Source organism: Chelonia mydas, chromosome 6, assembly GCF_015237465.2.
Source record: "Chelonia mydas isolate rCheMyd1 chromosome 6, rCheMyd1.pri.v2, whole genome shotgun sequence".
Taxonomy (NCBI): domain Eukaryota; kingdom Metazoa; phylum Chordata; order Testudines; family Cheloniidae; genus Chelonia; species Chelonia mydas.
Window position 1 is genome coordinate 21,100,551 of NC_051246.2, and position 13,415 is coordinate 21,113,965.

A 13,415-nucleotide genomic window follows, 5' to 3' on the forward strand; every position below is an offset into this window, starting at 1 on the left:
GAGAGCAATCTGGAGAACAGAAAGGTTTCCTCTGCCAGCTGGCGTCCCAAGCCCTGCAACCACAAAAGGCCTGTGGGTAAGGTCACTCAAATCCCGATATTAGGGGTTTTGTCTTGTGTAGGACCTTATTACCCTGGTATTATCCTGATTTTTCACACTTGCTCTCTGTTCACCGTACCTATGGGCCTCAGCCCTCTTCCCTGGTATTTGCTTTCCCAGCCGCTCAGCCAACACCCTGGAGTGTCCACCCCGACGAAGTGGGCAACAGCTGAGAGTACAGCTCTTGCTGCACTGTTTACCATCACTTTTATCCCCACCCCCACCCCCATTTGCTATCGCTGGGTGGGATGGGGCCACAGAAAGACAGGCCCAGGGGGTTGAGGGCACTGCACCTCAATAGCTAGGGTAAACGTGCAAGGCCCCTCTCAAGGTGTTTTACCCAGGCTCCTGCTCCTAGCACATGGAGCTCTAGAAATACAGGCTGGGATTTTTGAGAGCACAAGGGACTTGGGCACCCAGCTTCCCACCAAGCAGTCCAAAAACGGGATCAGGCATCTCACACTCCACAACACATGTATGGAACAGATTTGCGCAGATGTGATGCAGCCATGAACAGCAGGAAGTAAATAGACCAGTGCGTAACAATAGTTTGACCCTATATACCGTAGATTTCCCTTTGCACCATACAGTAGAAGCCCCTACAAAGCATAGATCTCAAAGTTCTTTACAAAAAAGGGATCCGTTATCATTGCCTTCCTTTTACAGATGGGGAAACTGAGGCATGGGCCAGTGAAGTGACTTGCCAAGGGTCACTGAATGAGTCCGTAGCAGAGCTCGGAATAGAACTCAGGGTTTCTGATTCCCAGCCCATGCTGCTGAATCAAACTTGCCTCTCACTGCAGGCAGGAGTGCAACTATAACACTGACACATAGCGCACAAACAGCAGTGATGGCAAATGCTGCTGGGCTAATGGGAATCCCGGTAGCGGGCAGACTTGGAGGAGCATTGCCACCATCTTGGTCTTCCAAGGCTTGTCCTTGTTTCCATGGATCTGCCCCCTTCCCCGGGCCTGTGCTGAGTCCCATCCCATGACAGATAGGTCTGTCAGGATTGGAAGTGGCGGTGTCCTATCACAAGATAGCAGAGCCATGTTGCGATGCACTCTCATGCATTACACTTATTGATCCTGCGCAAAATAGAGCAAAGGTGGCAACCCACTTAAATGGGGAGGGGAGGGAGATGGTCTGTCCAAGTGACTCCTGTGGCCAGGAGGTGGGTTGGGGAGCAGCAGTCTGGCAGACGGAGAAGGCCTCTCTAGGAGCCAGTCCAGGGCTGTGAGGCTCAGCCAGGGAAGCTGCTCCTCCTTCAGCTCACTGGAGGCCGGGCGTCAGTGACGCGTGAGCAGGCCTGGGGAAAGTCTGGAGCTGTCTGTTTGCTGGGGGATCAGCCGGTTTGCACATTTTCCCTGCTGGGTGGGGATTAGGGGTAGCTGTGCTGAGGGGAGCTGTCTGGGCAAGCCCTGCTGTTTGCTCAGGCCCTAGGCCAGTGCCGTCTTCGCTAGCAAACAGGGGCGCTGTAGTTCTCCCCCCGTTTGGCCCCACCAGGGCCGGCGATGGCGGGAGCGCTAGGGTAGACAGGCCATGGTGCGGTTCTCACCAGCCCCAGCGGGGTTAGAGAATGGGACGGTAAAGGTGCCCGTGCCCTGTCTACGCTACTGCTCCCACCATGATTACCTTGGGTGGAGCTGGCCGGGGGGGTGAACTAAAGCTAGAGTTAGCTCGTGGAGATACCCCCCCAGGGGACCCTGCACCTACACTCCCAGCCCTCCTGTCCCAGGGCCACAGGCTCAGTTAGGAGCTCTGAGGGGCTCCCCATCTCCTTGAGCCCGCCCTACAGCGGAGGCGACCTGGGACTGGGTCAATGTTTGCCCAGTGATCCGGCGCAGGTGCGGGGGCGGTGACAGTCACCGATCCCCACTGTCCTGCCGGCCGCAGCCCCCCTTCTTTGTCATGAGACGCGGTGGAGACAAAGCAGTGGCAGCTGTTTCCCCCTCCTGCGTGACTGGTCAAAAGGCAGCAGAAGTGGTGCAAAGTTATGTGGTTTCCCATGAAGATGTGATTCTGCACCTTTCGCTCCCCTCATCCCAGCTGCTCCGCTGGCCCTGGGGCCGGGGAGCCCTCCCTGCTCAGGAATCTCTCATCTGTGCCTCTCCCCAAACAACCTCTCCCTGGGCAGCAGCACAGAGCTTCCCTGCAACAGTCAAAGGGGCCGGGATGCAACTGGCTGCAGCTGGAGCCGAACACGGCTCAGCCGGGTGCTGGAAACAGGCCAGCGAGCATGTTCGTGCGGGGGGAAGGGGCAACGCCGTGTTTGGCTTCAGCAGGCCCCTGAAACCGTGGTTTCTGAGAAATCACGTGTCCCGTTAGCTCTCGCTTTCCTGACTTGGACAGCAGGACCGTCCTTTCCTGCCGGTTAGGTTTCTGGTGTCAAGGAAAGAGCAAGCGACAGAGATAATGCAGGGGCGGGCCAGAGGGGAAGAACCTGGAGACATGCAGTGGCTATAGACCTAGCAGTGCACTGGGCCTCTTCCGAGCTACGGCTGCCCCAGCTGCGTCACCTCTGTTCCTTCCCTGGGACGGCCCCCGCATCCTCCTTCTTACTCTTTCCAGTAAAGCCCCTGCACACCCTCTCCCTGGCACAGACCACGGGCCTCTTCTCTCACACCCTCTCCCTGGCACAGAGCCTGTGTGTGTGTGTTCATGAGGGAGAGGATCTAGGAGCAAGGCTGGATCTGGGCTTTTAACAGCCCAGCATTTAGCATCGATCGGTTTTGGTTTAGCCCATTATAAAACTGGGGGCTCCTTGCTAAACTCAGAGCCAGCTTTCAGAACCCACCCCAGTCATAGGGTGTGTGGAGCTGCAGCATTGTCAGCCCCAGGCATTCAAAAATCGTGAGTCAGACCCCAGAAGAATCAGGATCAAATGTCAGTTTATTTAAAAAAATGTTTGGGGCTCTTCTTTTGCCTACTGGTTTCTGAGCCATCAGGGTTCCCTTGGGTCACATTTTCAAGGTTTTCCTCCACAACCAAGAGTGCTAGGAGCTTAGCTTTCGGGAACACAGGCACGCACACACGCACACACACACATTTTTCCATGACTCACAATAAACATCACAGAATTTTGCAACTCTGGATCTGAGATGTTAGTTTGGCGATGTCTCTTGCTCTTTGTTTAGGGGCCACAAGCTGTGTGTGTGTGTGTGTGTGTGTGTGTGTGTGTGTACACATGTGCGTTACCGTCCCCCTCTCCCATGCCACTTCTGTTCTCTCTGGCCCATAACCAAAGCCCAGCGAAGTCAGTGGAAAGAGTTCCAGTGACTTTGATGGGCTTTGGATCAAGGTGTCTGTGTGTGTCCCTCCCACCAGCTACTCTCGCTGGGTGTTGCTCTGGGTGTGCTGCAGGCTGGGACTTTCGTGGGGCTTCCCTTCCAGGCAAAGAGTGCAGCTGCTGAGCTCACATTTGAAAAAAAGGAAGGTCCAGATACGCAGCTGATGTATATCAGGTAGCTTCAGCGTTGTACCGATTCACATCACATGAGGTTCAGCCCAGCGTTCTAGCTCTTTCGTTTGCAGAGAGGGAGGAAGGAAACACGCGGCTGGCCAGGCTAGGCCTTCTCTACAGCGGAAACCTGTTTTGGTATCATCTAAGGTGTGAATTTAAACCGCTGTAGTTATAACTCCCTTTGTGGGCACTGCCATGAGTGGCTTATTTTGGCACCGGTTTAGCTTGTGTCCCTTGGGAAGGGGTTAAAGCTAAACTGACAAACGGCACCCTGATCCCTGAAGAGGAGTGTCCACACTTGGAGTTATACAGTATAACCAGAGTGGTTTAACTGGCCACTTTCCCCCATAGACAGGCCCTTAGCCCAGCCATGCAAAAAACCATTCTGCAGCCTAACCACAGCAGCGGTACAGATGTGAAATCTCTGGTTCCCAATCACACTTGTGTAAGCAGAGTCAGGATGAGCTCCACCCTGACATCTGGTGGTGGGGTGTGGCAAGTTGTGGAAAAGAACTTCAGGGGCTGATCTCATTTGCATAGGCACTCCCACCCCGCCTAGAATGAGGCCATAGCTGCCCAAATGGTCACTTTGGCTGCTGTGGGATCCCCAGTGTCTCTGTTATTGGGGCAGGAAGAATAAATTGTTATTACCCTGATTATGGGAATCAAGGACAGTGGAACTGTACTTGGCCTTTTGTTATGATGGAGGGACTTGCCATCAACTAAGTAGCACTCGCTAGGCAAGGGACATGGGTTCCAAAACTCTGTGACTTGAGGGAGGCTGGGGACAGGTATTAACACTAGGTGGTATGAAGTATTATTAATACCTGCTGAGGGCTTTGCATGCTAATTGCACTTCCTCCTCTGTCTACTGTAGAATATCAGAGCTAATTTTGATTCCATCAGGAGTCTAGTTACAGGCTGCTGAGCTGAATTCACTTTGGGCTAATGGTGCACCAGCACTGAGGCTCCCCTACTACAAGCTGAAATCACAAAAGAGCTAAACTTGATAAGAGCTGAAATCACTGAGTGTTATGTTAAGTAGCGGGGGAGCCTGAATCTATATAGTGGAGCAGTTTGCGGGACGGCGAGCAGAGTGGCTGGCAGAGCATTGCAGTTTGTGGGACGGCGAGCAGAGTGGCTGCCAGAGCATTGCAGTTTTGCGGGACGGTGAGCAGAGCGGCTGGTGGAGCAGAGCAGTTTGTCGGATGCCTAGAGCAGCTCATGGGGTGGCTGGCAGAGCGGAGCCCCATGGAGAGGTGGGGCCATCAGCTTTGGACCATGTAAGGTGCCCCTTAAACCCCCTACCCCCCCCCCAAATCTCTACCCAGGTTGGGAGGTAAAACTCTGCAGATAAACTTTTGAACTCTGGGGCTGCCCTGACCAAGGACAGAGACTTTTGGGTCGTTGGACTTTTGGGACTTTGGGTGATTTTGGGTTGCTGGACTCAAGAACCAAAGGGAAAGGACACGCCCCAATTTGCTTGGGGTGGGTTTTTTGCTCATGGGTTGTGTTATGAATCCTGTTGGTGGTGTTTCCCCAACATAATGCCATATTGTTTCTCTCTGTTATTAAAACAGAGTTTCTCTCTGTTATTATCATACACATAGTAAGGAGAGTGATCACTTTAGATAAGCTATTACCAGCAGGAGAGTGGGGTCAGGGGGAGGTATTTTTTCATGCTTTGTGTGTATAAAAAGATCTTCTACGCTTTCCACAGTATGCATCCGATGAAGTGAGCTGTAGCTCACGAAAGCTTATGCTCAAATAAATTGGTTAGTCTCTAAGGTGCCACAAGTACTCCTTTTCTTTTTGCGAATACAGACTAACACGGCTGTTAGTCTGAAATCTGTTATTAAAAGGCTTTTTGCTACACTCAGACTCTGTGCTTGCGAGAGGGGAAGTATTGCCTCTTGGAGGCGCCCAGCGGGGGTGGTATATATTTGTCCCAGGTCACTGGGTGGGGGCTCGAGCCGGTTTTGCATTGTGTTATTGGAATGGAACCCCTAGATACTGAACCCGGCCCTTGTTGCTGCCAACTCTGACAGGCAGAAGGGTTACACTTGTCTCAAAGAGGTGTGAATGCTGTCCTCCTCCCCGCAGAGAGATGAGCCTTATAGATTAAAGCCCTGCCGGAGGAGGTGTGCACATACAGAGCGAGACAGGGGGAGTATTAAAACCCTCCATCCCTGGGGAGCGGTGACATGTTTTAAGTCCTGGGCCTCAGCCTGTTCTGGTACCGTAAAGCAGCAATAGCCCCACCAGCTTCATTCCAGTCTGAGGTGATTTTCATAAGCCGGGACATGGGCGCGGCAGAGGAAAAGCTGGGGAGAGCAGGAGGGGGAAGTTTTGCAGCATAAGGACAGACCTGGGACAAGGGCAACACAGCTGATTTTCTGACCCTATGGTACATCTTGCCCCATCCTTTTTAAAGTCACTTTATCTAGTGCCTCATTTTGCAGCTCCTCTGTTGAGTAAAAGTTTTTGGGGGGGTTAAGAACTACTGGCTCTCTCCTCCAGCACGCTTTCCTATACGCTCTATAAGATTATCTTCCCCTCTGTCTATTTCAATGCGTCTCCCTCTGTGCCAGAGTAAACTGCCACAAGGGAAAAAGAAAGGGAAAACCCACATTTCATCCGAAACTGGACTCAGCCAGGAAGCAGGCGATGGAACGTTTGTGTCTGCTTCAGGATTAGAACTAGGATGTGGTCCAGCTGACTTCAGCTGCTGAGAATGGGGCGATTCATATGTTATGAAAGCATGCTTGGAGTGGGAGGAATCTGGGGCCCACTGAAAAACAGACTCTAACTGAATGCTATGGGAAATAGCACTAGGTGGGAGTTAACTGAGTGCATTGGAAGAGGCGGATTTATCTCCACTTGATCTAAATTGGAGTTCATGGCAGTTCCCTTTGCCTTGAGAATCAAAGGAGTACACTGCATTTAAAACCTCTGGTAGGCTGTATCAAGTCAGAGTCCTTCCATTCAGACTTCCAGCTATTGGCTTGTGTTACACCTTTCTCTGCTAGATTGAAGAGCCCATTATTGAGTATTTGTTTCCCTTGTAGGTACTTATAGACTGCAATCAAATCACCCCTTAACCTTTCCTTTGTTAAGCAAAATAGTTTGAGCTCCTTGAGTCTGTCACTGTTAGGCATGTTTTTCCAATCTGAAGCCTGTCCAATTTATGAACATCCTTCTTGAATTGTGGGCATCAGAACTGGACATGCTATCCTAGCAGCAGCTGCACCAGTGCCAAATACAGAGGTAAAATAACCTCTCTACTGCTACTCGAGATTCCTCTATTTATGCAGTCCAAGATTGCATTACCTTTTTATCCACCACGACCATCAAATCTTTTTCAGAGTCATTGCTTCCCAGCATAGAGTCTTGGGGCTCTACCCAGGGCTCCAGCCACTTATCAGAGGTTAATAGATGCTCTTAATCCAAAGGCATGTGAGGGCTCAGTGTTCTGGGATGCTTCAGCTATCTACAGTGCCCCCTGCAGGGAGCATCTGGAAGTGGCTCAAGAAACAGGATTAACAGCAAAGCCAGGAGACTATGTCTGGGCCTAAAAAGAGAAGCCAGATTGCTGAGCCCAGTACTGGGGGAGGACTTGTGAAAACTCAGCTAGAAAAGGTGCAAATTATTCTAGAGAGTCCAGCTCCAAGGAGCGAGTGAAGTCCTTTTGGAGGATCAGGTGTCACAGAAGGTTTATCTATCCGCTCACTTCTTCCCAGTGCCCTGGAAAAAGGAATGCAAACCAGCTTTGAAGAAAACCATCTGTGAACATCCAGGACTTCAGATCCCAGACTTGTCGTATGAATGTGTGGTCTCCAGAGTTAGCCTGGCAGCACTCTGAATGCAAAACAAAGCAGTATGGAGCCCAGTAGCTTGTGTGCATCTGTGAGCAAGAACCTGCCCCCTCTCTCCTGACACCCACTTCCTGACATAGACCCCTTGGGTTTGCCTGTGATGATGACCTTTCCCACAGCTTTCTTGAATCATTTGTCTCCTGCTCCCCAGTTCAACCTCTTCCTTCCCCACCCCACTCTCTAGCTTAACTCCCTTTGGTCCTTTCTGGTCCACTGCCCTGCTCAGCTCTCTTCCTTTTTCCTCCCATATCTCATCTCTTGTCCCCTTTCTGTCTCTGTCCTGTTGTCTGTGTTTCTACATTAATGGTCTGTCTTACTCCTGCTTCCTGTTCCTATGCTGTGTTCTCTTCCTCCAAGTTCTCATTCTCCTCTCCCTCTGTCACGCCTTTCTTCTTGCTTGTATTCCTCATTCCCACATTTTATATTAAGGTTCCATGTATAAAGATGTAGTGTACAGGAATAGGGGACTATCCCTTTAAATAATTTGTGAACTCTCTAGTGGTGCTCACTGTGTTGTATGTTTTAGAAGCTGCCAGAGCAGCAGTAAGTATATAGCTAGGCTTGTGTGTTGTGTATATTTAGTAAACACCGTTATCTGGGACCCAACTTTGCCAGTTTTTAGAGTAGTAGCTATGTTAGTCTGTATCAGCAAAAACAACGAGGAGTCCTTGTGGCACCTTAGAGACTAACAAATTTATCTGGGCATAAGCTATCATGGGCTAGAACCCACTTCATCTGATGCATGGAGTGAAAATACAGGAGCAGGTATAAATACATGAAAGGATCAGGGGTTGCTTTACCAAGTGTGAGGTCAGGCTAACGAGATAAATCAATTAACATCAGGATAGCAAGGGAGGAAAAATAACTTTTGAAGTGGTAAGAGAGTGGCCCATTACAGACAGTTGACAAGAAGGTGTGAGTAACAGTAGGGAGAAATTAGTATTGGGGAAATTAAGTTTAGGTTTTGTAATGACCCAACCACTCCCAGTCTCTATTCAGGCCTCATCTGATGGTATCCAGTTTGCAAATTAATTCCAGTTCTGCAGCTTCACATTGGAGTCTGTTTTTGAAGTTTTTTTGTTGAAGTATTTACACTTTTAGGTCTGTTATTGAGTGACCAGAGAGATTGAAGTATTTTCCTACTCGTTTTTGAATGTTATGATTCCTGATGTCAGGAAGAAAGGTGAAGTTGATAGTAATGAACATAAATCAGAAGTTAAGAATTGTAGAAAATTGATAAGGGAAGCAAAGGGACACAAGGAGAACTCTATGACTAGCAGAGTTAAAGACAATAAGATGGAGTTTTTAAAATATATTAGAAACAAAAAGAATCCTGACAATGATATTGGTCCATTACTAAATGGAAATGGTAAAATTATCAATAATAATGCAGAAAAGGCAGAGGTGTTCAATAAATATTTCTGTTAGGTGTTTGGGGAAAAAACAAATGATATATTCACATCATATGGTGATGATAACATTTCTTTCCATTCCACTAGTATTTCTGGATGATGCTAAACAGAAGCTACTAAATTTAGACATTTTTAAACCAGCAGATTCAGATAACTTGCATTCAAGAGTTCTAAAAGAGCTGTCTGAGAAGCTTGCTGGACCATTAATGTTGATTTTCAATAATTCTTGGACCACTGAGGAACTTGCAGAAGACTGGAAGAAAGCTAATTTTTAAAAAGGGCAAACAGAATGACCCAGGTAATTATAGACCTGTCAGCCTGACTTTGATTCTGGCCAAGATAATAGAACAGCTGATATGAGACTCAATTAATGAAGAAATAAAGGAGGATAATGTAATTAATGCAAATCAACATGGGTTTATGGAAAATAGATCCTCTTAAACTAAGTTGATATCTTTTTTTTAGATGAGGTTACAAGTTTGGTTGATAAAGGTAATAATGTTAATGTACCATGTCAAATGCCAAGTATATTACCACACAACATTTAGATTCAAAAGACTAGAACAATACAAAATTAACATGGCACACATTAAATGGATTAAAAACTGGCTAACTGATGGGTCTCAAAATTTAATTGTAAATGAGGAATCTTCATTGAGTGGGTGTGTTTTCTGGGGGGTCCCACAGGGATTGGTACTTGCCCCTACACTACTTAACATTTTTATCAGTGACCTGGAAGAAAACATAAGATCATTATTTACAGATGACACAAAAATCAGGGGAGTGGTAAATAGTGAAGAGGACAGGTCACTGATTCAGAGTGATTTCGATCACTTGGTAAACAGGACACAAACAAACAATATGAGTCAACAGTGTGCCCTTGTTGCCAAGAAGGCTAACGGCATTTTGGGCTGCATAAGTAGGAGCATTGCCAGCAGATTGAGGGATGTGATCGTTCCCCTCTATTCGACATTGGTGAGGCCTCATCTGGAGTACTGTGTCCAGTTTTGGGCCCCACACTACAAGAAGGATGTGAAAAAATTGGAAAGAGTCCAGCAGAGGGCAACAAAAATGATTAGGGGGCTGGAGCACATGACTTATGAGGAGAAGCTGAGGGAACTGGGATTGTTTAGTCTGCAGAAGAGAAGAATGAGGGGGGATTTGATAGTTGCTTTCAGGTACCTGAAAGGGGGTTCCAAAGAGGACGGATCTAGACTGTTCTCAGTGGTGGCAGATGACGGAACGAGGAGTAATGGTCTCAAGTTGCAGTGGGGGAGGTCAAGGTTAGATATTAGGAAACACTATTTCACTAGGAGGGTGGTGAAGCACTGGAATGGGTTACCTAGGGAGGTGGTGGAATCTCCTTCCTTAGATTGTGACAGATTTCAGAGTGGTAGCCATGTCAGTCTGTATCAGCAAAAACAACAAGGAGTCCTTGTGGCACCTTAGAGACTAACAAATTTATTTGGGCACAATTGAATTGTCTCATTAGACTAACCTCACACTTGGTAAGGCAGCTCACATCTTTTCATGTATTTATACCTGCTCCTGTATTTTCCACTGCATGCATCTGATGAAGTGGGTTCTAGTCCACGAAAGCTTGTGCCTGAATAAATTTGTTCGTCTCTAAGGTGCCACAAGGGCTTCTCCTTGTTTTTCCTTCCTTAGAGGTTTTTAAGGTCAGGCTTGACAAAGCCCTGGCTGGGATGAGTTAGCTGGGGATTGGTCTTGCTCTGAGCAGGGGGTTGGGCTAGATGACCTCCTGAGGTCCCTTCCAACCCTGATAGTCTATGATTCTATGAATATGCATTTTAATATGGCTAAAGCTAAATGGAAATGTCTGTATCTGGGAACAAAGAATGTGGGCCATACTTAAGGGATGGGAGACTCTATGCTGGGAACCAATGACTGAAAAAGATTTGGTGGTCGTGGTGGATAAAAAGGTAATGCAATCTTGGACTGCATAAATGGAGGAATCTCGAGTAGCAGTAGAGAGGTTATTTTACCTCTGTATTTGGCACTGGTGCAACTGCTGCTAGGATAGCATGTCCAATTCTGATGCCCACAATTCAAGAAGGATGTTGATAAATTGGACAGGCTTCAGACTGGAAAAACATGCCTAACAGTGACAGACTCAAGGAGCTCAAACTATTTAGCTTAACAAAGGAAAGGTTAAGGGGTGATTTGATTGCAGTCTATAAGTACCTACAAGGAAAACAAATACTCAGTAATGGGCTCTTCAATCTAGCAGAGAAAGGAGTGACACAAGCCAACAGTTGGAAGTGGAAGTTAGACACACATTCAGACTGGAAAGAGGGTACACATTTTTAACAGTGAGGCTAATTAACCATCGGAACAATTTACCACAGGTCGTGGTGGATTCTGCATCTCCGATGATTTTTTAAATCATGATTGGATGTTTTTCTAAAAGTTCTGCTCTCGGAACTAGCCTGGGGACGTTTTGTGGCCTGGCTCCTAAGGAAGGACAGATTAGTTGATCAGAATGATCCCTTCAGGCCTTGGAATCTCTGAATAAACAGAACCTTGATACAGATTATCGTGATTATCATGCACATTGTAGGGAGAGTGGTCACTTTGGATAAGCTATTACCAGCAGGAGAGTGAGTGTGTGTGTGTGTGTGTGTGTTTTTTGAGGAGAAAAAGAAAAAAAAAAAGGGGGTGGGGTGAGAAAACCTGTGTTTGTGCTGGAAATGGCCCACCTTGATTATCATGCACATTGTAAGGAGAGTGGTCACTTTGGATAGGCTATTACCAGCAGGAGAGTGAGTTTGTGTGTGTGGTTTTTGGAGGTGGGTGAGGGGGTGAGAGAACCTGAATTTGTGCAGGAAATGGCCCACCTTGATTATCATACACATTGTGAAGAGAGTGGTCACTTTGGATGGGCTATTACCAGCAGGAGAGTGGGTTTGTGGGGGGTGGGGGGGCGGAGGGTGAGAGAACCTGGATTTGTGCTGGAAATGGCCCAACTTGATGATCACTTTAGATAAGCTATTACCAGCAGGAGAGTGGGGTGGGAGGAGGTATTGTTTCATGGTCTCTGTGCATATAATGTCTTCTGCAGTTTCCACAGTATGCATCCGATGAAGTGAGCTGTAGCTCACGAAAGCTCATGCTCAAATAAATTGGTTAGGCTCTAAGGTGCCACAAGTACTCCTTTTCTTTTTGCGAATACAGACTAACACGGCTGTTACTCTGAAACTTGATACAGATGGTGACCGCAATTTCTCCCCCGCCCCTTGTCTCACACACGCTTTCCTCTCTCCACCACCAAACACTATCTGGTGCTTTTCCTCCCGCTCACAAAATCACACCCAATCTGCTCTGTCTCACAGCCCAACGGCTCTGTCATACATGCCACAGCCTTCCCTTCACACACACAGGCAGGTCCCCCAGAATCCTCCTCCACATGCAGGCTGCCCCCAACCGTAATCCACATGGGACATGACCCCCCCCCCCCCCAATCCATTCACACACACTCTCGCCCTCCCTTCCCCAACACAGGCAAAAACCCACTTCTCTTTCTGTGTGCACCCTCTGGCCTGTTTGTTCTTGGTAAACATTCAGCAAATTCTGCTCGGTACAGTTCAGCTCCAACCCCCACTGCCCAGACTCTTTAACTGGTGAAATGAAAAACCAGGACCTGGCAGGTGTCCTGGAAGAAATTTCTGGGAAACAGAGCCATCTTATGTGAAAGTGGGCCTGCCCTGGTAAAAGCAGGCTATAGGATCACTTGATTCCAGCCAACTCCCTTGATCTACACAAGGCTAACTAGGATAATGGGGCCAAGATCAAGTGGAGACTCTACCCGTCTCCATGTTCTCCTCCCCCATCCCTGGAATTCATCCCTCCTCAAAGGGCAGAAGCACTGGAAGGCTGGACGGTCTTGCTGCTGCGTGAAGGGAGCTGGGCCCTCTTGCAAGAGTCTGGCGCACAACGTGTGGCCTCCTTAAGCTGCTGTTTCTTAGGTAATTGCACCACAGCAGGGCCCGGTGCAAACAGACCTGACTCACCAGGCCTAGCGCCAATCACAGCAGTGTCAGAGGGACTGTCTATTTACTCTACCCCCAGGCTCTTCCTTCCTGCCATCTACAAGCAGCCGCAGAGGGGAAATTCCTCCGAGCTCTGCAGTTTGCACTACTGGCAGCCGGCTGGCTCATGAAGTTATGTTAATAAAGTGAACAATTAAAAACAATGTCATTGATCAGTTCAACATTGTCCCCCTTTTGACCCTTCAATCCAGGGGTATTGAATGGGTCGCACTTTATGTAGTTGTTTTAAGGCTATAAATACAATGTAGAACTGATCAATGAAATTGTTTTTAATTGTTCACTTTATTAACATAACTTCATAAGCAAAGTTTTATGAATGAAACAACATTCATTCATAAAACCGGTTACCCCAATAACTGGCTAATTGAGTTTCACTTTCAATCCAATTGCTGCTTAAATCACTGAAACTTGCACTGTTTCAACACTGTAAGTTCTGCTGACTGTTTGCCTTCCTTACACTTGTCCATATTGTAACTCAAACTCCATTTTAAAATGC

General features: G+C 47.8%; 1 long non-coding RNA gene across 1 annotated transcript in view; it reads left to right on the forward strand.

Annotated features, from left to right (window-relative positions):
- Window positions 1-13,415, forward strand: part of LOC119566389 — a 21,127-nt gene continuing 7,712 nt past the window's right edge. Inside the window, exon 1 of the long non-coding RNA XR_005225409.2 lies at window positions 1-76. This is a non-coding gene — a long non-coding RNA (uncharacterized LOC119566389). The remainder of the gene's footprint in view (window positions 77-13,415) is intronic.